A 23,845-nucleotide genomic window follows, 5' to 3' on the forward strand; every position below is an offset into this window, starting at 1 on the left:
TTATAAACTATCAGTTTCCGCCATTAAATTGTACGTGCAACGAATTAGAGAATTAATAAAGATGAAACTTGTAAGCTGTTCTCTCTCATATAAATATTAAAATGATGAATTAATTAATACTAATTTTATCCGTGATATTCACCAAATAGATCGGCTCTATTTCGAAATCATTTATTTTTTATTTTTCCTTTTCAATTTTGTTTTCTGCGAACTTGCTCTTCCGTTCGTCATCTTGAATATTAACTTGAGTTTGTAAAGTCAATCACATTTGAAAAATCGTTTCCTTTATAAAAGCAGATAAAGTTAATCGAAAGCAGATTATAAAACAAAAACGTAAGTATTACTACATGAATTTAGTATCGATTTTTGCGCATTTGCAAAATAAGTTAAAAATGTAAGGGAGATAACTACATTTACTAAGTGAATAATCCTAATGAAAATGGGTAATCTCCAAAAATACCGGTAGGGCTTACAACATGGCCGCCAGAAGAGTCAACAAAAAACTGCGAATAAAATATATAAAACTCGTAATTTCTGTTTTTAAAGTGGGATGTCAATTTTCTTTATGAAATTGAATTTCTACGCACGTTCGTAGACATTTTGTAAACATTGTTTTAAAAAATAAAAAATAATACTTCTATTATGTTTTAAACGACTGTAATAGTTTATTTTGGAAGTATATTTCATAAAGAAAATTGACAACCCACTTTAAAAACAGAAATTACGAGTTTTATATATTTTTTTCGCAGTTTTTTGTTGACTCTTCTGGCGGCCATGTTGTAAGCCTAACGGTATTTTTGGAGATTACCAAAATTACTTCATAACAAAATACTTCGTTATCGCTTACCAAAGGAAAAACTAATTTTATAATTTATAAATTTTTTTAACTAATGTTGTTTTTTTGTAAAAAAAACAAAAAACAAAAAAAACCCAAAAACTATAAATCTTAAATGTTTTTCATTGTTTAATGTTTTCATCTTTTTCAATGTTTTAAGTGGATTATTATCATTAATTTATTATTTTATTTTCAATACTTACACATAAAAAACAACGATCAATGTTTAGAATTTGACGTAAAGTAAAATAAACATCTGTACAATGAAAACTTTTATAGTTTTTCGGGTGTGTTGAAAACGAATATATACTTCAAATGTGGCGCAAGAAATTAGATTTCATGATATGAGGAAATTATTTTTTCCAAAAGTAGGAATCACTTTTTTTTATATATATATATTTAATGTAAAATGAGCGGTACTAGTGCACTTATTGATCCATGCTGAAATAATAATGTTATTTTTAGAAAACTACTCTTTCAATGGAAAGAGGAGGGTGTTTTGTACCTATTCTTTACTTTCACCTTACAATTTAATAAAAGCAGATATCATAAAACTTTAATTAAACTTGAAAAAACTATTTAAAAAATAGCGTGGATCAATAAGTGCACCAGCACCAAATGAGCACCCACTTTCAGGCTACACGATGATAGTTTTTTGGATGGGGTGCTGCCTGAAAACCGTTTGGTTACTTACTTTCGACCTTAACAATCACCTTTAACATGACGATTTCTATAGATTTTTGTATGCTGTAGACGAATATCCCATTAAACTTTGTCGCAAACAAGTCATTTTCCAAATATTACACAGTGTAAAAATTGGCCACCACTGATAACATAAGGACTTACACTGCTTAATAATCAGAAAAGTACTTTGCGGCAAAAATATACATATGCTTGCACATACAGAAATGGTCATCACTAAAAACATAAGGAATGACACGTATCTGGATAAAGATTTTTCTCTTTTTTCTGTTCTTTAATGTCCCCGGGTTTTATTGAAAGATGAAATTAAAAAAAACAACTTTGCTTTTAGCCTCACTCACTAGGTTGCCATAAAGTGTATGCTCATTTTATGTTACATTTATAATTCATATCATGAAAACTATTTCTCTGCGCCACTGTTAAAGCATATATTCGTTTTCAGCACCCCCGAAAACTTGTAAAGAAGTAACCGTAAAGAAAGTTTTTTGTGGAAGGGGGAGGTTGAAAGATTCTAGACATTGACCACTACAATTCTTTATAGTTTACAATGAAAAAAAAAGAATTTGAAATCAAAAAAATTTCAATATATTTGATAGTTTATACTACAAAGTCCTAGTAAATCGACTTTTTCAGCCAATTTTGAGAATTTAGCTTAATTTTATTTTTTTACTTTTATGATATTTAATTGTTTTCCCCTTTATTTAATTAATTAATTAATTAATTAATTAATTAAATCTTTGAATTCTCATCGTTTATTAGGGATCGATGTATTAGAAACTGTTTACACACGATTGGTTTAATATGAGGGATCAATGTATGTACACACATAAGTATACCAAAGAGTTTTCTGTTAATTGATTTGGAAATGCAATTATCAAATTTTCTGTTCGTTTGTTTAAAGAATGCTGATAATTAAAGAAACATTTTGTGTTGTATTTTTAAGCTTTTTCAAAAATGCATTCAACAAACCTTATAAATAACTTTAACTAAATTAAAAAATAATCATCATGAAATCGAGTTATATATACGGCATTATCATGTTGACGCAACGGTTCTCATTAGCTCACTGAAGTTAAGCAACATTGAGCCTGGCTAGTACCAGAGGGGTGAGTATTTGAGATTTCTAGACGCCGTATGTGCTTTCCACTCATCTTTGCATTGTTTTCAGTCATCCTGAACCTCCACTTGCCACTGGTATTTAACAATGTCGACTCAGGAGAGCCGTCAAGACCGAAGGAAGCCACTACTATATATATATATATATATATATATATATATATATATATATATATATATATATATATATATTGTGGCCATATGCTGCGGTACATATAACCTTCACAATTGTGTGTCACCAGATTGCAATAATACACTATCTCGTCCATCACTATGAACGTTTTGGTTCCATTTTAGACGATTTACCGTTCATCTGCATCTTTAAATCTAAAAACTTCCTTGTCTAATAATATCAAAACCCAATAATAACGTAGGATGTTCGTGCGATACTGATGAGCCTTTTACCTTTTATATGACACAAACTCTATTGAAGCAAAATGATCTGAGTTTATCGCACCTACTGAGTAATTCCTACCATCTATTTCTATCAGGGGGATCCACTGTGCATAACAAGAGATCCACACAAACATTTTCCTTCTCCTTCAAGGCCCACCTCTGTATTTTCCTATTCTGAATAAGCAAGTTTATTATTAATAACATAGATGTTTGTGTGATACTGATGAGCCTTTAACCTTCTTATATGACACAACTCTATTGAATAGACGAGTTTAATATTAATATACATTAAATATTCTAGAGGTATGTAATTATTTAGTGTATCGTATATGCTTCTTTTTCTATAGTCGTCCATATTGTCTGCATTTCACTAAGTTTATGGGATAAGAAGTAAATTGTTTTTCAACCTCTATGCGCCATCTGATCTGTGTACAGTCCGTTGTCTTTCTTAGGATTGGGATAAGCCAGTATAACTATATCTGCATGCTTCATTCTAAACCTGAGTGTCTACCCTCTTGAGGATTTAATTCTTTTGTTCATCAAGCATAATAATCACAGTAATGTTACAAGCCACTCTACACTTAGCTATTTGGCAACCTGTTCTCAAAGTGACTGGTTGGTATTGTTTTTTTTATCTTATGCGCATCACATATATGTATATTTTTTATATATATTTGTTGTTTTCGAGCAGATAGAGGAGGGTTAACAAATGGAATTGTCTTATTTTTTGTTTTCTTCTTTATCGTATGTTTACAATTCGTCCAGGCTCCCTTAATATTTGTTAGAATAACTGGTCAAAAACTGCAGCAAATGAAATGTATGTTCCGCTGCCATTGGCTATACAAACGACCTGCTTTTGTGCTCACCCTCCACTGTAATGCGTGCGTTTCATGTGTGCACCTTCACTCTATATCAAGGAATTAGTTTTTTTTAAGTCATGTGATGCCATGTGGGGTAACATCATTAAAAGACTTTTATAACATCCACATATTTCTTAATAGCTTTAAATATGTAGCCAGTCAATTCTCACAATCTATATAATCTAAACAATATAATAGTTTGTTTCCTACAACATCAAGCAAAATCAATCTGTACTAATAAGAATACATCTCAAAATGAGATGGAAAATTTAAGAGAAACCACCAGAGAGGTAGACACGAGAGTAAGGATGATTTGACTCTCCAGGAACATGTGCATGTACAGACGCATATGTAAAAATCATGACTAAGAGATTCCATGTATATGTGGAAAATTATACAGCGGTGAGCCATGTCATTCACTAACAGTAAGGTTAGGAAAAACATTGAAAAGCTGTAATATATGGAGAGATTAAAAAATCAGTTATGACAATATATATGGATGGAAATGGGAAACCATTAACCCATATAGGATGACGTAAATAATTATAGATTGCAAAGAACAGTGAAAAGTAAGCTGTCTTAAGGAAACAAATGCTCTTTAAACCAAACAGAAAGAAATAATTACTGTAAAGAACAGAAAGTGCCGTTGGCTTCTGTCAGATGCATTGAAGATCATGACATTCATATCACTCGATAGTGATTTTTAGCAATGAACGAAAATCCAATATCCAAGGCACTGATTGCAGGCACTACGTCAGTCGAAGGGAGGATGAAGAATGTAATCCTCGGTGCACAGTTTCAATGCTACAAGGTGGTTGCGGTTCAGTATTAGTGCCTATAGTTCGCTTGCAAAGTCAAATTCATTCAACCAATAACATTAATTGTTGACTGATTATTTTCTACCGTGCTTTGGCCGAAATTTGGATGATAATCCAATCTTTATGTGGGATAATGCTTCCATTCACGCAACTGACAGCATCAAGAGGTTACTTGAAGGGCATGATATTCCATGTTTGAATTGGCCTGCACAATCTCCAGGCCTCAATTTTATTAAAAACATATGACATTACATCAAGCTACAGCTACACAATGACAAAATTTCAAATCGTGAAGAATTTTGGACAAAAATAAAAGTGAAATGTGATGCCCTTTAACCAGAGTTTCTGCTGAAGCCCAAAAAACTAATTCAAGGAATGCCCAAAATATTGCAGGTTGTCAAATTGCAGAAGTGTTATACTACTAAATATTAATTAGTTCATTGTGTTCATGTTGTATTTGGTTTACAGTAATGCTCTAAAATTATATTAAAATAAAATTTCCCATAGTGCAGAGTTTCTTTATGCCTTCTCAATTTGAAGTCAATTTTGTAAATTAATATGAACACTAGGATACTTCAATTAAAAATCAAATATGAACAGGTAAAATTATAGAGGAATAAAAGATGACTCAAATAAGGTATTGATTTTTTCAACTTACATTCAATTTAGCTTAAATTTGCAGCATTTGAAAAAATAAGTGCAAACTATTTTATGCCTATATATATATATATATATATATATATATATATATATATATATATATAATAAATTCCACAGCCAAACAACGTCGAAGCCCACAAGAGCCATGAATGTCGATGAAACAGAAGTCCAAGACTCGAGCAGGCTACACTTATGTACTACATAAAGGGTTCCGTTGAGAATTCTGTACATATTTCTTAGTTCAAGAGAAAGGTTCCCAGGTATGACAAAATACACCTAAACAAGATCGGAAGTAAGATACAAACGTTGTGAAAATAATAAGAATAAACATGAGAACTTCAAATGAAATATAATTTTTTAAATTTATTTTATATTTTCAGAATTTTCAACAATGAAAAGAAATTGATTTATGGATAAGAAAGAGCTATCTTTATTGGTGATTTAAAAAGGTTTAAAATAATTATACATTTCTTTACATAAATTTTCTAAAGTTAAAAGTTACTAGCCTGGTTATCATCATACACTACATTATATATATTGTGGAATATATCTAACATGGCTGACAAACCACATTCATGTGAAGTATGTGGTTCCTCTTTTGCACAGAAGTCAACTTTGTTGAATCATATGAAAACACATACAGGAGAGAAACCACATTCATGCGAAGTATGTGGTTCTTCTTTTGCACAGAAGTCAACTTTGTTGAATCATATGACAACACATACAGGATTAAAACCACATTCTTGTGAAGTATGTGGTTCTTCTTTTGCACGGAAGTCTTATTTGTGGTATCATCTGAAAACACATACAGGAAAGAAACCACATTCTTGTGAAGTATGTGGGTCTACATTTGCATGGAAGTCAAATTTATTGAGTCATATTAAAACACATACGGGAGAGAAACCACATTTTTGTGAACTATGTGGTTCTTCTTTTGCACAGAGGTCATGTTTGTTAAGTCATATGACAAGACATACGGGAGAGAAACCACATTATTGTGAAGTATGTGGTTCCTCTTTTGCAAAGAAGTCAACTTTGTTGAGTCATATGAAAACACATACAGGAGAGAAACAACATTATTGTGACGTATGTGGTTCTTCTTATGCACAGAAGTCATATTTGTTGAGTCATATGAAAACACACACAGGAGAGAAACCACATTCTTGTGAAGTATGTGGTTCTTGTTTTGCATGGAAGTCAGCTTTGTTGCGTCATATAAAAAGACATACAGGAGAGAAACCACATTCTTGTGAAGTATGTGGTTCTACATTTGCACAGAGGTCAACTTTGTTGAACCATATGAAAAGACATACTGGAGAGAAACCACATTCTTGTGAACTATGTGGTTCTTCTTTTGCACAGAAGTCATATTTGTTGAGTCATATGAAAACACATACAGGAGAGAAACCACACTCTTGTGAAGTATGTAGTTCTTCATTTGCATGGAAGTCAGCTTTGTTGCGTCATGTGAAAACACATTTTGTTGAATCATATAAATACACATACGGGACAAAAATATCTCCACTAGAAAAACTGTAAAATCCTTCATATCCAAATGTAGTAGCAAATCTTGGGTACTTGTACCAGAAAGAACAGTTGGAAAAAGTCATACACTATCCACTATTACTAGTAATTTCCTACAGCTACATACCTAGAAAATGTAGCTAGTAAGCCTGACATAGTTATATGGGACAAGAAGGAGAATGTGGCAAGCCTAGTTGAAGTCAACATTCCTAATGATGTTGGCCTTAACAGAGAAGAGAGGTAGAAAATAACAAAATACCACGAACTTATGTACGAAATAAAAAGAAACTGGAATCTTACGAATGTGGCAGTAATACCTCTCATTATAGAATCCCCCAGGCTAATGAAAAATTTGCAAAAAATATCTGACGAATATACTCAGTGAACCACGTGCAAAATAAATACAAAAAATAGCACTTGAAGGGAGGTTAAAATCTTAAAAAAGATTTTCGCTTGGAGCAACTTAATTAATGGGAGAATGTTTGGCATCCAGTAGAATGCTCCATCCCCATCAAAAAAAAGTGATAAGAAAATTAAAATAGAGAAAAAACACATTCTTGTTAAGTATATGGTTCTTCTTTTGAAGGGAGGTAAAATTTATAGCGTGGATGCTAAAAAGTTAAGAAAATTAAAAATTTTTGCACAGATGTAAAATTTGATGCATTATATGAAAACACACACAAGAAACAGTATCTGATGGTCTTCCAATATCCATATCTCAACATTGTATTCCAACCCCATGAAATGAATCAGCAGAACAACTTCTATCAAACAAGTGGCCAACCATTTTAATCAAGATTGTTTTACAAATATGAGAGAATTAGAAAACAAGTTTCCTATTAAAATCACCCAAAGGAAAAGTTGTTAAAAATACTCCAGAACTTCCATTCCACAAAATTGGAAAAATGGGTCAAACAATATTGTGACAAGTATTTTCTGGATGCATTAACCCAGGACCATATAAGGTTTAAGGACTATATAAGTTTGAAATACACAGAAAAAGCGAGCATGAGCCAGTTGATATCGAGCTGATAGGTTCTTCAAGAGGAATATACAGTGGAATATAATGGAATGTGTAAATATATCCAAATGACGATCTATAACATGTTGAATATTGAATGCTGCAGCAAGTCATGGGAACAGCAATTGGAAATGTTATACACAATCCGCTATGACTCTATAATTCCTAAAGCTACATGCCTTGAAACGGAGCTGTTAAACCTGACAATTAGATGAGACAAGAAGTCACAACCTTAGAAGTTAATGTCTTCAATAACACTGGGTTAAAAGAGTCAGAGTAAAAATAACAAAATACCAGATTTATGTACGACGTGAAACACAGTGGAATTTTTCAACAATCTATATTTCAGTAACCAAGTTCAAGAGAGATTCAAATAATTGATCAAAAAGGGACATTAGACTCTTAAAATGATTTTTCGGTGGAAATGTATGAGATAAAGGTGACTGCCTAGCATCCGGTAGAATGCGCCATCACCAGCTTAAACAAAATAAATTAAAAAAGAGCCAAACCACATTTCTTTTGACGTATGTGGTTCTTTGCAAAGAAGGAACATTTGTTGTGTTATATGCAAAAACATACGGAAGACAAAAGAATTTTAATAGAACATTCAAATATCTATGCATTTCATATAGAATTAAATGTGAGACCCATACTTGGACTGATGAAAATTGAAACAAAAGAAAACAGTGTATGAAATACACACACTCGTTTAATGAAAAATCCTAAGGAGTATTTACACAGTATTTGTAGAAAAACAAACGTTTGCAATGAAGCGATAACATATATAACTATAAATAACTGTCTATAAATATCCATATATTCTAATTAAATTATGTGTAAGTTACAGGAGGATCTCTTCACACTAACTAAAATGTATGGGTATACTAACTATTTATCAGGAAAATTCGACACTTTGTTGCCAAAATTTCCAATTCCAAAACTCTATACTTGTTTCCAAACTTCAAACTTATAAACTCAACACTCTTTCAAGTTAAGTTGCACACGACTACGTATGTAGCATGCCTTCTTCTTACACATTAATCCACAGCGAGAACTAAAATGTAAAATGTTGAAAAAGCTAAAAGCCATATTCTTGTTATGTGTGTTTGTATTCTTGTGTTAAAAAATGTGTTATTCTCTCACGCAAAAAAAACATGAGAAACGAATATAATACTTTGATTTTGTTAATAATTTTCTTTTAAAAACAAAGTTTTATTCTCATGTAAATCTTTAACACCACCCAAAAGAACTGAGGTCATGTCTGAACAGGTTTTACTTTTATTTTCAAATTTAAAATATTTCAATAAAACATCTATTTTATATCAAGTGCTCATGTATAAATATCTAATTCATGTTTTAAACTTTTATCATTGTTATTCTCGTACAAATCTTTATTGTGAAACATTTTTTGACTACGATTCACATTCAATAAGTAATGAGCCTGACCCACTTCCGTTTCTCTGATCTAATAAATCTGTTGCATATTTATATCTCTGTTCAGAGTTGTACTTTGTCACATATGGCAAACTACAACTCTGAACTAGTTATTCCTGATTTACAAGTGTTTGAAATTAGTTCAGTGTGAAATGGAGCATGTCAAATGTCATGCAATGATCGGTACTCTTTTTGCAATCAAGCACACCACAGGACACACTATAGAAAACTTTATGAAATTAAAAGAAACGATGTCACATCATATTCTTGTAAAACGTTGAAATTGTGTAACAGCATCACGTTGGTCTGATTTTCACATTTTGAAGCCTGAAAATTGTTTTTGAAATGAACGCCTTTGCCAGATGATACAGCTTGAATTCTGATTTAAAAGATGCGAGAAATGTGTAACTCTATGATGTTCTTATCTAGAAAACAAACTAATAACTATGACAATTTTCGTTGTTCTACTTATATGAAAAATTAGACCAAGGCATTACGTACTGAACGCCTGTCAACAATTTTATATTTATTAACGAACATTTTTAGTGGCATTTTCTCCTTCCAAATCATACAATAAAGCAAGAGTGTTGAACAACATCCGATTATCATTTACTGTTGCAGCATCAGGATATCGATTTCCATGGACTATTGCTGGATTAGTTGAGTATAATTTTTTGAATAAAAAATTGATGAAAACGAAATTTTATAAGAAAACATGTTTATATTTACAATTTTTTAAGGATATAATAGTTAATTTCAATCATTAAGGTTCTTTATTAAAAGTCGTGTTTGGTACTGAAAGCAAAGTAAGTAAGCACAAAGCTTTATAGATTTGTGAGTCAATATGTTCATAGTGTGAATCATATGCACATGTAAGTAAAATATGTATATGTACTGACATGCAGAAGTTCAAGAGTAATGTGAACAAACATCTTGCTACTTATCTCCCTTCATTATGCCCCTGCAACCTATGTCCCAGATAGTAGCCCCCCCCCCTACTTCAAAGTTTGTTTGGGATGAAAATTGATTAAAAAAAGTTTTGTTTTAAATATGCGTGCATGGTACTGTGTATGTGTGTTAGTTTACCTTGTTCTGTTTTGTTTGTCCATAGCTTTGTATAGCAATTTCTGTTCCCCTGACTCCCCTAATGTATAATAATATCTGCATTAGATGAAGAAATCTGATTTTTTTTACCTAAGGCATTAGTTATACAGGATTTGGTAATTTGACTTAATGTAACATTTTAATGTTCAACAAAAGCCCATACACTTTAATAAACTTTAACGAAAAAGAATTACAGATGTAGTAAAACATAATGAGGATTCAAATTTTTATTTAATGAAAAATTGTTTATGGGAGGAAAGACCAATATCTAATTAACTAATCAGTTTTTCTTAACGATGGGAATTGAGAGATGCAGCTGGACAGACATATACGTCACAGTGGCTTAGATTTTCTCTACATTTTCACATGCATCTTGCATGTCATGCTTCTCAATTCTAACTTCTTGCATGCATCTTGCAGGTCATGCTTCTCAATTCAAACTTCCTTCTTTGCCATATCATGTGACACTTGCGCCACCTGCAACACAGTATATTTCAATTTGCCGACAAATTATCCTTAGATGTAATACTCTAACCCCTGCCCAAATTCATATGAATTGCCAAAATTGTCATAGGCGTACGGTCCCCATATATAGCATTAAGAATGTTATTTTCCTAGTTTAATACAATTAGTTAATGGTCGAAATATTTTGAGTTAATATGATCTTGTGAGAACTTACTTGTTTTGGAATTAATCACCACTAAAAAGTATACGTAGGTACTGTACTAAGTTTATTTTGCAATCCTTAAATATATACAAAGTATACGTAGGTACTATACTAAGTTTATTTTGCAATCCTTAAATATATACAAAGTATACGTCGGTACTATACTAAGTTTATTTTGCAATCCTTAAATATATACAAAGTATACGTAGGTATTATACTAAGTTTATTTTGCAACCCTTAAATATATACAATATATGCACATCTATCCACACACACAAAAGAAATATAATTAGCTGAAGAAATTTCTTGCTAATAATTTTGTAGTGGAATTTGCGTTATCGTATATAGCTAATATATAGTTAAAACCTTCTGCACAAACAACATACAATAATTAAATTCTTTTCTAAAATCTACATTTGTACATATACGTAGGTACTATGCTAAGTTATTAATAATCGGAATCTAGTTTTCTAAAATCGGAACAACTACTGTGATAGAAAAGAAACACATTTGCCCTGTGACAGCAGGAGGTTTTACCTACAAGCAGATCCTTCTGGGACAGAACAAACACTGCACTGAAATACTATTAAAAAAGTCTGACTTTTCATAAGCTTTCTACGGCATAAGTTAGACACAAGATTAATTCATTTTCAGAATTGAGCTCTTCATAAATATATATAAATTGCAAAAACTAACTTACCTATAAAATACTAACCAATGGGTTTTTTTCCATTCTTCGTTTATAAGAATTTGTCCATATTTATATTTTATATTCCATGTATGTTTTAAATAAAAAAATTTTTTTTAAAGAAACAATTCGAAAAGAACGCGATTTTCAAATATATTAACATGTGGTCACAGAGTGGAGTTGCCTCCCTTTCTTCCACTTAACAAATACAGAGGCTGAAAAGCGCCATAATTAATTATTTCAAAAACAAAAAAAACAAAAATTAGACCAAATATATTTCCCGGTAGTAACTATATAAAGAAACAAACATTTGTAGTGTTGATATCTGTCTTATCTCTCCTTTGAATTTCTTACATGTGGTCACTGTCAACAATCAAATTAGTCAACCATGTGTCACCGTAATTGAAAAATGATCACATTTCACTCATCAAATTTTATTTTAAAAAAACGCAGACAAATCTTCCATTTTTTTAAATTCTCTTTAAGAATTATATGAGTTTTTCATTTAAAATATTTTTTTCTTTTTTATGCAATGATTTTTTTAATCTAAAAAAAACAACATTGAATGAAATAGAAAAAATTAATGTAGCTGTCCAATATTTGCAGGATGATATTTTCAGAATGTGAGGTTTAACCTAAAAAAATTTCAATGTGTTTTTTAAGGTTTTAAACTTTTGAGGTTACAGGTAAATTTGCACATAACTATCCTTTTGTTTTAAATTAGAGTATTTTATTTATTGATCTTTTATATTCAATTTGTGATATATAAACCTTAGATGAGAAAATTAGTAATTTACTTCTTAATAGATATTTCAAAATGTGGGGGGATTAAAAAAAACGTTTGTCTAGAATATTATATTCGGTTTATTGGAAAGAGCATCAAATTTCACATTGAACCTGAAAATATCTAAAAAAATTTGAACCAATTATAAAAATTCTGATAGATTTTTTAATTAAAAAAGATTTAAATCGTAAAATTCAATTCGTTTCATTACGTAGAAATAATGGCTGCATGAAAGCGCGCATGCACTTTGTTAATACTTTTTTTTAAATAAAAAATAATATTTCTATTATTTTTTTTAAAAACTTTAATACTTTATTTTGGAAGTATATTCTATAAAGAAATTAAACAGCCGACTTAAAAAAAAAAGAAATTACGAATTTTGTATATTTTATATCTATATTTTGTTTTGTGTTAAGGGAGTCAAAAATTCCCCCAAAATTCTGACACACCTAGACATGTTTTTGATCACTGTGCTCTCATTAACCCTTACACTCGAGTACGCTATGGGCCTTGATAAGTGTTGACCCCTTTGTAAAAAACATCAAAATATCTAAAAAAATAAAAATTCACCGTTTTGCAGAGTTCTGTATAGTGAACTCAACAAAAAAGGGACAAAGCAAGATAAGTTACTCTTCTACTTACCTAAAACTAATTGTAGTAATTTAAAAAAATACGGAAGAAATTTCGTTTCGTTTCTCTAGGATATGCTTTCATGTTTTCGTTCTTACATGAAGTTCCGTTTCTTGGTGCAACTTAGATACAAACTATTTTTCGTCGTGGAGGCCAATAAGAAACCTTGCAATGTTACCCTTTATTTTACTAATTATATTTGAAATTGTCACAGAAAACTAATATTTATTTTTCAAGAGTATTTTGTATCAGGTAACATTGACAAGTTTCTTTGTAAACGAAAATGTGACGTCACCGTCTTAAGGGAGCGATGTTGTTCACCATTGGGGAGGTTGAGACCCCCTACACCCTGAGGGAGGCCGGTAAATATGCTGAGATTGTCTGTTAAACGTTAATTTAATCCTGGACAGCGGCTGGTGACCTGTCAAAAGTGATGAACTTGCACTTGAGAAAAACTGACATAAATTTTATTGTTTAACGAGATTTATACTTGTTGGCCTGGAGAACAGCTGTTTAGATTATAGCTTTCTGGATGACAGCATTTGACCCCTTAGGGTCGTGTGCAAAGATTTCAATTTTTGTCTCAGATTTTCAGAACTGCAGGCGGTTTGCTGAATTGCACACACACAAAATGGCTGGGGGGTTCCGCTCATAACGTGTTGGATTTTGGTTGGTCTGGCAAATTGCCATACCCACACCGTCCCTGAATAGTTAAATATTTAAACAAGCGCCCAGACGTTTGGCAGCAGATTGAAGCTGAATTCTCGAGAAAGAAACACGCTCCCAGAACGGCCGAGATCCCCCTTCCATTTAACCTGACGATCACGACCAAACAGTTTCGATGAGGTCAGAGGCCAATTGCTGACCTGAACACGGGAGCCTGCCACATTTGGTATCCGTGATTCCAGGATAGTGACCCTGAGGGTGTGATCGATTTGCCATAGAAAAAAGTACAACGACGAACATAGAAAAAAATTTAATAATAGAGAGAGACAGACAGAGAAAAAGGTAAAGAAAAAATTTAATAATAGAGAGAGACAGACAGAGAACAAGGTAAAGAAAAAAATTAATAATAGAGAGAGACAGACAGAGAACAAGGTAAAGAAAAAAATTTAATAATAGAGAGAGACAGACAGTGAAAAAGGTAAAGAAAAAAATAATAATAGAGAGAGACAGACAGAGAACAAGGTAAAGAAAAATATTTAATAATAGAGAGAGACAGACAGAGAAAAAGGTCAAGAAAAAATTTAATAATAGAGAGAGACAGACAGAGAAAAAGGTAAAGAAAAAATTCAAGGACGGTAGGAAAAAAACGCGTGATACATATTTGAGAAAATAAGTCGATCGCGAAAAAACTGAAAAAAAGATTTGTGAGACTTAAAATGTTTTGGTGATGTATTAGGTGTATCAGAATGTTGGGGGGATTTTTGACACCTCTAACACGCAACTACAAATAAAATATAAAAAAAACTTGTAATTTCTCTTCTAAAAGTGGGGTGTTTTCTTCTTTATGGAATAGCTTCAAAAATAAACTATTAAAGTTGTATAAAATATAATAGGAATATTATTTTTTATTAAAAAAAACAGTGCTTATAAAGTGCCAGCACGCCTTCATACAGACATTTTTTACGTAATGAAATCAATTGAATTTTACGAGTTAATTTTTTTTCAATTTTTAAACTTTAAAAATCTATCAAGATATCTATCTATCATTGGTTAAATTTTTATGATATTTTCAGGATCAATGTGAAAATTTATGCTTTTTCCAACGAACCGAATATAATATTTTAGAGAAACGTTTTTTTTTAATTCACCCCCCATTTTGAAATGTCTATCAAAATTTTAATAATTAACTTAACCACACAATTTTTATATATTACAAGTTGAAGATAAAAGATCAATAAATAATATATTGTAAATTAAACCAAAAAACAAGTGTTTTTGGAAATTTACCTGTAAAGTCCAAAGTGTAAAACCTTTTTATTAAAAAAAAACACGTTGATTTTTTTTTAATTGGAAGCCTATGTTCTGCTTATATTGTAGTGTAAGTATTGGACGCTGACGACAATTTTTTCTATTTCATTCAATGTTTTCTTTTTTTAGACATTTAAAAAAAATTCACTCGATAAACTAAAATATCAAATATTTATGCATTTCTTTGAGAGAAGATAAAAAATTCTTTGACTATCTTTTTTTAAAAGCAAAATTTATAAGTAAAATTTGACTAGTTTTAAACTATGGAACACATATTTCTTCACGGACAAGGCTAGACGACTAACGCGAACGTGTGGTTTTTACTTCCTTTTGTCCATCCGTAGTTCACAACAATAAAAAAATATTTTCGTTTTTTTTATAACAATGTAAAGTGTTTGCGTCATGGCGCCTTTTTCAAATAGACGTTTAAAAAATTATTTTATTTAAAAAAAAATGGAATTTAAAATATAAATATGGATAAATTCTTAACAATGAAGAATGGAACTACACATTGATTAGTAATTTTTATAGGTAAGTGATTTTTTTTGAATTTGTATCGATTTTTTATAATCGACGTAAGTAAAATTTCGTTGATTTTATTCTGTGGGAAAAAGCCACTCGAACTTTTCAAAGTAAATCAGGAAATAAATTGCAACAAAGGTATGTTGCGACCTTTCGCTTTAGATAATGTATTACCTTGGTCTTGTAAAAGATTATCAAAGATCAATTCCACTGGAAAAATAAGTCAACTCAATTACAACAATCTGTTCATTAACTGAAATTGGCGCCAAAAAGCCCTGATGATCGTTCCCAGAAGACCCTATTATATGCTTGCACATCCAATCAGAACAATCGTACAACAAGACCTACTGCTATAAAATTGGCGGGAATTTCTGGGGAAAACTTTCCATCTCTCCCTAGCCACAGCCGGTAAGTCCTGTTCTTGTATTTCCAACACACTCCCCCCAGCCAAAATGAAAATCAACTTACATTTGATTTTTATAGATGTCCTATGCTTTAAATGTTAATCCCCCCACCTTAAACAACTGCGACAGAACCATTCATCCTCTTCTGGTGGTGGCCCACTTATCCCTACACACCCAAAATGGAACCATAAATTGCACTGGTCACAACATATCATCGCCGTCCCATTATCTGGAAGGTTACATTCAGGGCAAATCCAAAGTCGTTCGTTATTTTGATCTGGGTCCTCTTCCTCCTGATCCTCTTCTGATTCCAAGAGTTCCTCATTAACATCCAAGATTTGTACAGCTTGTAGTTCTAATGGATATAAGTTGATTATAGTGTGATTGTGCATGATTTCATCGCCTTGCATTACTTGAACCGACCGCACCAGTCCATCATCTCGATAGAACAGTTTAATGACTCTTCCTAATGCCCAGACGGGTCTTGCTTTGTTGGGTAATTTGATAGACACAATGTCTCCAACTTGGATAGTATTACTGGTCGAAGTATTCATTTCTAGATGTTGCTCTCTAAGAGAAAGCAGGTAGTCTTCCTTCCAAATTCTCTTAAATTCCTTTAGTAGCCCATCTCTATTTCTAAGAGAAGCTATTAATCTTTGTTTGATGGGTACTTCGAATTCATTAATATCGGTGTTCTCCAAACGCACCAGAAAGTTGGGAGTCAATATCTATGTGCAGGAAGTGATTGGGTGTGATTACTTCCCAGACGGATTGGTCAGAGCTTATGTAAGTTAGAGGTCTATCGTTTACTGCACATTGTATGTCTGAGACTGTGGTAAGAAGTTCAGTCTGAGAGCACACTGATCTTCCTATAGACTTATAAAGGCATTTCTTCAACGTCTTAATCCGCCTTTCCCACACACGTCCATACCAAGGAGAATGTAGTGGTATCCTCACATGTTTAAAATTGTAGATCTTGTATTTATTTTGAAACAGCCGGTAAGTCCTGTTCTTGTATTTCTAACAATTCAAATCTTTTTTCAATGAAAACCGATTAAAAAAAAAAAAAAACAAATATTGCATAATTTGCAATTAAACCTGTTATTTTTCAAAAAAATCGCCACGAAACCTGAGATGATTAGAAATTATGTGAAGACATTCCTGAAGATAGACGATCACGACCAACAGTTTCGATCAGGTTAGAGGCCAATTGCTGACCAGAGAACGGGAGGCTGCCACAAAAGAAACTTTTTCCATTTTTTAAAATTATTATTTTTTCTGTATCTTCACTTGGAGGGGAGCAAAGATAGTGTTATTTATTGGTTTCGGAGATCCATCAAAATAAAAACGGATAAAGCTGTTTGGTTTCATTTCAATAATAAATCTCTGAGAAAAAATAAAAAATAAAATGGGGCAAAAGTGCAGTATCTTCCACCCTAAAAAAATCATTTAAATTTTTATTTAAGTTTTTGGTTGCACTGAAAACGAAAATAACTTTTAAGATTCCTGTTGGAATTTTTTCTGTTTTTACACCAACAATTGTATACTCCCCCCTGTGTATATACTTATATTTTTTATGCTGGTTCATGATTTATATTTATATATATATTGTTTTATTGGATTGGGTTCCGTGTCCCTTTTTTGTACGAAACTCCCTTCAATTTGGAGAAAAGAGAAATGCTAGCTCTGTGATGACGTCACAAGCTCAGCGCGTATTTCGCCCTCTTTTGAAATTCTGCTGTGAAGGAGAGAGACCGTGTTCTTTGCCCGGCGCTGAAGATGGAATTTTGAAGAGCCCTCCTTGAAAGAAGTAAACCCGGCTGTGACGAGACAGGCTTCTGGAAATTAACTACGTGGCTGCGGTCCTGCACGTATTTATTTTATTATTATTTTACAAGGAGTGGACTTTAAAGAAAATACCTTTTACGTGACAAGGTATTATGGAATTTCCTATCCGGACAAGCGACGAGGTCTTGCTCCTGTAATACATGTGTGTCTACGGTTTTCACGCAGGGAAGGAAAATTCTAAAAGAACTTTAAACAAAAAAAAGAAACAGGCCACTTGCCTGACAGGCTTTCAATTGTGAGTACCCTCCTGAAATTAACTTCATATGCGAGTGCGAATGGGAGATAGTACTATTTTGTATATTCTTGTTGTATTCGTAATGGATACGCACAACTTCTGTATAAGAACCAGCAGTGTCGTTATTTTTTCTTTACATGTTACTTTTTCATTTTAAGTTACATTGGCGTTTTAAGTTTGATGCCCGCAAAGGGAAAAATTTGCAACTTATTGTAAATAAATTTCTTCTTCGTTTTAAAACAAGACATTTATATTTTATTCCTTAACCCCCCCCCTTTTGTTTCATGTTTTTCAGCCTAGTTACTTTAGCGTCGAATTTATTTGGAAGCAAGATAAATTCCGACATTTTGCAAATTTTCTTTCGTTTATTTAAAGGTAGTTTAGAAAATTTCTGCCTTTATTTGTGGGCACTTTGCAAATTGTTTCCCGACAATTTGCAAATTTTTCTTAAGAGTAGTTGGGAAATGTCTTTTATTTGAAAGCATTGGGCCAATCTTGTCCCATATTAAATGCATTAGGCAAATTTATTATTCCCTTTTTTGGAACCCTTTGAAAATTAAGTATATTTCCTTTTTTATCGAGATACGCTAGTCTCTTTCGGTAAATGCATTTTGCAAACTTTATATTAAATACATTTAGTCATTTTTTTGTCCGTTATCGTGTACCCTTTTCTAATAGAGATACACTTTAATTCATTTTCTTTCAAGTTAGGATTGAATTTAGCCTATTGAAATTCCTGTTAACTTCGCTACTTGACGCTATCAGCGTCACTTATATTCGTTCGACCACTGTAAATTGCTTCCGTTATTTGAAGGCATTTTACAAACTCGTATTCCTTTATTTCAGAATACTTTTCAAACTAAGTGGTCAGTTATCTCAAATAATTTAGCGAACTAAGTTACTGTACGCATTGTATGATACAACGCCTATGCCCCTTCTATTTCGAGACGCGTTTCTGTCACTTCCTCGTCCACAACACGGCTTATTGATGCCTTCCCTCCCAACTTGTAATTTAGTGCGTCAGTTAACGCTCTCCTTAAAATATTTGAGGACTGCTATGTCCGGAATTTAGAAAGCGTGTAATGTAATTTAGTGTTTCCAACATTCGTCTTTCGCTCAATGTAAATTCCCGAATTTAGCATTTATGTGCGTCTAGTGTCTTTATTTATATCTGAGTAATATTTTGCGCACAATTTTTCATAAATAGTTTTCTTAATAAAAAGATTAAGCGATAAGTATACACTTTCCTTTTTTCTATTCCTTAGAATTGAAGTTGTAAATTTCGTAAACCTCCTTCGGAATATAATTTATATTCTACCCGCTTTAGTTGAATTTCCACGGGTATTGCGAGTTAGGGTGGGAGAAACTATAGCACTTTCTGTCCCTAGTCAGCGAATAAGAAATCCTACTAGACTGAGGTAATGTTATTTTTCGTCCTTATTCAGCGTGTTCGATATTTTTCGGAAGCTGGATTTTCCCCACTTTAAGAAACGACTTTTATCTAATTATACCCTCGTGGGGAGCCTAGTAAATAGAGACGCTGTGTCCCAGACCGGTGTTAGTTATATGTTGGTATGTTTCCTCAATATATTAGAAAAAAAGGAATAAGTATATACCCCACTATTTGATTTAATGAACTCGTGCGTTCTCTCACATGTGTTAAATGTTTCCGGGTTGTGAATTAACCGGACAACATTATTAGAAATGTTTTATACGTTGAAGATATTTATTATTTTTCTATAGCGAATTTATACCCATTTGCTTTGCAGACTTTATTCTAAGAGTTTGTGAAAAGACAAGCCCCCTTTTTCTTTCTTAGCCCGTATTTGCATTTGGTTATTTGAATTCCTTTGAAGATACACATGTGACATAGTGGCATGTACCCTCCCCCGACGTAGTTGTATATTTAAACTCTCTTTCCACTTTTTTCCTAGGTCGTATTCAGTGAGGATATTGCTGTAAGCTTGTTAACGCTATTATTCATTTCCAGTGAATTAACTTCCATGTAGAAGTTTGAATTTTAAATTCACTTAATTTTAATTTAAGTCATAGTGACTCTTTTAATTTGTAACTAGGGATTGTATCCCTTGATATTTTCACGGCTAAATATGCTGTATTGGTCTTGTTTTGTTTATGCTATGAGGAAGGAATTTTATGCAAATATCTTTGTAACCTTTGTGTGTGCATTTTTTGTGTATAATTCTCGAACGCCGATTTGTATTTGTTTCGATTTATTCCATATTTTTGAAAGAAAAAGAAAAACGCTGCACGATGTTGGTCACTCGTTCTTCCGGATTCCTTGTAAAGAAACGAAAGTTTTATTTGGGGAAAGTTATCGCCGTCTTGGATTTGTTGCGGTTGCAGAGGGAATTACCCCAACCTTATTTTATGACGATGAAGGCCGATGTCGATGAATGGTTGTCATCGGTAGATGATATTACAGAGTTGTTGGGTGATCGTTCCTTACGTGAGGACGTGGACTGTTCGTTAGTGGAAGCGGATGCTGTTAATGTTGTATTGTTCTCGTCCCAGGTTCGATTCATTCTTTCGAGGTTGGCAGATGATGTAGAGTGTGATTCCTTGTGCAACCCTGAGATATTTGAAACCCCTAGGGAGATGCTTGGCGAGTTTCCGACTACTAAGCCTGAATGTCCAGACTCTGAAAACTGTTCGCTGAGTTCTGGCAAGTTTGGTTTGGAAGATGTTGTATCACAGTCTGAAAGCAGTGTTGCAAGTGCCACTTCAGAGGATCTGCGTAGTCAGGCGCTGAAGTTTGATTTTTCTGGCGGGCAGTTCGCCTGTAGTATTTTAAAGAAGGTATTGGGAGTGAGATTCCCAGGTATCATAAATGATACCACTCGTGTCCACGACTTGTTAAGTGTGGGCATGAATATTATGAAATTTATGGAGGGATTTCCATGGGATGTTGGAATTGTTTTGCCCTCTAACCATGTGAGTTCGAAAACTCGCATAAGTGGTTATCTTCCACAACCTTGTCAGAATACCGAGGAACTTAATCATGACGGTGGGATATTACTCCGGTCATGTGGTTCTGACAATGGTCAGTGGTTGAAGGACAGGAGTCTATCCTGTGTGGAAGTGCAAGCTTTGTGCACGTCTTTAAGTGCTAATGTTATCACTGGGAGAGAAATTCTCCATCAAGGGTATAGAGCAGAAAGCACTATATCCACCTGTGAAGGTATAAAAACCAAGAGGAGAATGGTTTTTGAAGAGTTACGTGAACTCAAGTTGGACTGGGGCGTCCAGATTCAGGTTGAGTGTAACTCGATAAAGAATCCCATGAGGGATCCTGTTGAATTTGCTGACTACATGGTGTGTAGTTCAGCTTCTCCGAGTTCCTACGGGAGTGTAGGATATGTTGTGCCGAAATCACTTGCAGAACCTTCATTCTGTGAAGTTGCTCCTTTAAGTAGGACGGTTCCTGCTTGGGAGTCACACGCAGGTGTTTTTGTTTTTGAATATTTTGTGGAGATCTGCCTTGACGTAGCTTACTGCAGTATTGCAAGAGCTATCGGAGTCAAGCTTGATTTGTCCAGGGGTGTTTCTGAGGCGCTCAGAACCATCCTATACTTAGTTAGAAATGATTTTTCTAATGCTGAGATGTTTGTTTCAGTGGTGAACACAAGATTGGATCTCTCCGTGATAGGAGTCTTCCATAAATATTACATCTCAAGCTACCTAGGTGTTTCTGACACCTATACTCAACTTTGTTTGTTTAGCTATATGTATATAGCTATGAAAGCGTTTAAAACTGCAATTGCCTTGAATAATTTGTGAAAAAATTTGGGTTGAAGTTTTATTTTATTTCACCGAGTTGAAGAACTCGTCCAAGCGTAGGGTTGATTGGATTCGTCCCTCTTGTAGCACCTGTGTTGATCTCACTGGGCTCTTGTGGTTACGAGGGAGCTGAGATATTTTGATGTTCGCCAGAGATAATATAAGGATGAGGAGGGTGGATGGTAAGTGAACTTCTCAAGCCTTTACTCTTATATGCTAATGGTTGATTACCTGGCAGAATATTCTCTGTTCTAACCTTAAACATGAATGTTTTCATGTGAATTTTTGTAGAATAAGCCTTTACATTTTTCTGCTTTTTGTTCTAATATGCGTTTCCTGGAGAGCTCCTGACCATACATTGTGTAGTATATGTATATATAAAAAAAAAATTTGTATTGTAAATTTTACAGGTGTCATCCAACTGTAGGTTGACTGCCATTTCCTGTTGGGGGAGAATGTTGGAATTTTTTTGTACCCATAATGGTGCATCCCCCCTGTTTACATTTATTATTGTTTATCTGGTTTTTATATATGATTTTTTGTGTTTGTATCCATTATGCTTTTTAGTTTCGTATATTTTCGGTTTGTACGAAACTCCCTTCAATTTGGAGAAAAAAGAAATGCTAGCTCTGTGATGACGTCACAAGCTCAGCGCATATTTCGCCCTCTTTTGAAATTCTGCTGTCGAGGAGAGAGAACGCGTTCTTTGCCCGGCGCTGAAGATGGAATTTTGAAGAGCCCTCCTTGAAAGAAGTAAACCCGGCTGTGACGAGACAGGCTTCTGGAAATTAACTACGTGGCTGCGGTCCTGCACGTATTTATTTTATTATTATTTTACAAGGAGTGAAATTTAAAGAAAATACCTTTTACGTGACAAGGTATTATGGAATTTCCTATCCGGACAAGCGACGAGGTCTTGCTCCTGTAATACATGTGTGTCTACGGTTTTCACGCAGGAAAGGAAAATTCTCAAAGAACTTTAAACAAAAAAAAATGAAAAAGGCCACTTGCCTGACAGGCTTTCAATTGTGAGTACCCTCCTGAAATTAACTTCATATGCGAGTGCGAATGGGAGATAGTACTATTTTGTATATTCTTGTTGTATTCGTAATGGATACGCACAACTTTGTAAGAACCAGCAGTGTCGTTATTTTTTCTTTACATGTTACTTTTTCATTTTAAGTTACATTGGCGTTTTAAGTTTAATGCCCGCAAAGGGAAAAATTTGCAACTTATTGTAAATAAAGTTTCTTCTTCGTTTTAAAGCAAGACATTTATATTTTATTCCTTACCCCCCCTTTTGTTTCATGCTTTTTTTTCAGCCTAGTTACTTTAGCGTCGAATTTATCTGGAAGCAAGATAAATTCCGACACTTAAAATAATCATCTGAAACTGAACAAAACATATTGTGTTGTTGTAAGGGACAGAATTATAGATTAAAAAAAAATTGTTTGCATACCTTATTTTGACATCTTAATATCAGAACTTCGATTGTGTTTAATTATCCCGCTTTTGAGTTTTCAAGTGTGAAATTCGGTGAATATGTTAAGTAAAATAATTAATTTAAGTTAAGCAAAACAAAAAAAAATTTTTTTTAATAGTTATACGAAAAAAGCCATTTTAAAATTTTTGATAAATAAATTAACAATTTTTTTTAGCGAGCCGAATAATGCATGACCATTATGAAACAGGGAATGCTTTGAATAATCGATACAAAAAAAATTCGATAAATGTTGTGCCCTTTGTGTCAAAAATAGCATAATTTTTTTCGATCCCGTTTGAAAACGTTTGCCGCCTTTCGCCTACGGTGGACCAAACGCGCTGA

The 23,845-nt window shown here is 33.0% G+C and overlaps 1 protein-coding gene across 3 annotated transcripts in view; it reads left to right on the top strand.

Annotated features, from left to right (window-relative positions):
* The first annotated feature begins 231 nt into the window (after positions 1–231).
* Positions 232–23,845, top strand: part of LOC145271402 (uncharacterized) — a 96,129-nt gene continuing 72,515 nt past the window's right edge. For 2 of the 3 annotated variants that reach the window (XR_013865854.1, XR_013865855.1), the window contains exon 1: positions 232–333. The gene's annotated coding sequence lies outside the window, so the exon portion shown is untranslated. The remainder of the gene's footprint in view (positions 334–23,845) is intronic. The other variant, XM_080126938.1, reaches the window with a different exon arrangement.

The sequence above is a fragment of the Euprymna scolopes genome, chromosome 46, assembly GCF_053919585.1.
Source record: "Euprymna scolopes isolate OS-2025 chromosome 46, ASM5391958v1, whole genome shotgun sequence".
Classification (NCBI taxonomy): Eukaryota; Metazoa; Mollusca; class Cephalopoda; order Sepiida; family Sepiolidae; genus Euprymna; species Euprymna scolopes.